Here is a 1,896-nt window from a genome sequence, read left to right on the forward strand (position 1 = left end):
CAATGTAATGAAACAAGGTATATGAATGGTTGAATGTGAAACTGATAATATGCCCTGTAAACTTTCACTCAATCCAAAATAAAAACCTTAAAAAAAAAAAAAAAAAATCACCTAGAGAAGGTCAGAAGGGGAATTGCAGGTAAGTTGGAAAGTGTGTGCTTTGAAGGTATCCCCCAAGAGCCATTTTCGGCCGCCCCTTGCACACTGCGGTGATATCTAAGTGGTTACCAAGGCATCTCGCTACACCAACACATACACTCAAGGTCTGGGCATTTAGATAAGTCCTCAACCTTAGAACTCCCTCCTTGCTTTCCTGGTGACCACCTACGGCCGTGGTATCCACTCTGACTCAGAGACTTCACAGGACATGTTCCGCATGGTTTTCTAGACTGTAAATCACCTGACCCAAGCCATGGTATTTTCTATCGCCTCGTATGCATGTGAAAGCTGGACAATGAATAAGGAAGGCCACAGAAGAATCGATGCATTTGAATGATGGTGTTGAAGAATATTGAATATGCCACGGAATTCAAAAAAGAATGAACTAATCTGTCTTTGAAGTGTGGCCAGATTCAGATTCCTTCTTGTAAGAATCTCTGGTACTTTGGACATATTATAAAGGAGAAAGCAGGTCCTGGAGAAGGACATTGTGCTTGGTAAAGTGGAGAGTCTGAGAAAAAGAGGAAGACCCTGAACAACATGGATTGATACACCAGCGCCCTAAATATCCTCTAAGTAATGGGGGGGAGTCCTAGTGTGGCGCTGTGGGGTAATGCGCTGGACTGCAAGGTTGGTTTGAACAGCAAGGTTGGCGGTTCAAGCTCATCAGCCGCTTCTCAGAAACCCTATATATACAGGGTCGCTGTGAGTCGGAAACGGTACTTCACAAGTGATAGATGTGTGCGGCTTCTCTCTCTCTCTAGGACTGAGAACCCAGAAAGCACAGATGGGGGTTGGGGGTGGGCAGTTCTCTCCAAAGAGATGGATTGGCACAGTGGCAGCAGCAATGGGCTCAAACGTAACAATTGTGAGGATGACGCAGGGGAGGGACCGAGCAGTGTTTCCCTCGGTTGTGCCTGGGGGGTCGCTATGAGTGGGAAGCGAAGCACTGGTGGAGTATAGGGCCTTAGGTGGAATCCGGAGCCCCACCCAGAACCTTCAGGGGTGGACATTCCCAATTGGAAAGACATACAGACCAATCCAGAACAGAAGAAAGACAAAGGGAAGGAGAAGAAAAGAAAAGATAAAAAGCAGACTGTTTAGGCTATGACATTATCAAGTAAGCCATTTGCCCTCTGGAACCCTCAAGGCAAGAAAAGTCAGCTCAGGATGAAATCTCTTTCTAAGACTGAAAATCAAATGTATACAACAGCCCAGTATGCTCCCTGGCGATCGTCCAGGTCAACTTGTGAGTCAAACGGGGGAAATGCAGCAAAGTCATGGGCTGAGATTGGCCCTATTCCCTAGGTGCCCAATGACCTTGGGATGAAAGAGAGATGAGAATGGGCTGGCTGCTTAGAAGTTCAGGGTGATTTTTTTGACCTAGCCACTGGGGGCTAAAGATAAGAATGAAGCAGCCAGCTGATCTGAAGAGGGGGAGGCGTGCGAGAACTCCCAGACTCTCAAGACAGCACCCACTGGACCTAGCGTGGATAGCTGGCTGTCCAGAATTCAACCAGATGAAGAAACAGAAGTATGACTCAAGGAGCAAGCATCAATTGCTACAACCTGATCAATTGGACCTTTGCTTGTGGATGAAGCGGCCCAAAGTTCCAACCGAACAGGGAAGGAGTCTCCATATCAAGAATAAAGCTTGTCTCCTCAGTACACTAGGCTGACAGGATGGGGAACTTAGAATTCTGCTCTCAAAACTGGTGGGCACAGGCGAGTGGTTAA

This window comes from Chrysochloris asiatica, unplaced genomic scaffold, assembly GCF_000296735.1.
Source record: "Chrysochloris asiatica unplaced genomic scaffold, ChrAsi1.0 scaffold00097, whole genome shotgun sequence".
NCBI lineage: Eukaryota > Metazoa > Chordata > Mammalia > Afrosoricida > Chrysochloridae > Chrysochloris > Chrysochloris asiatica.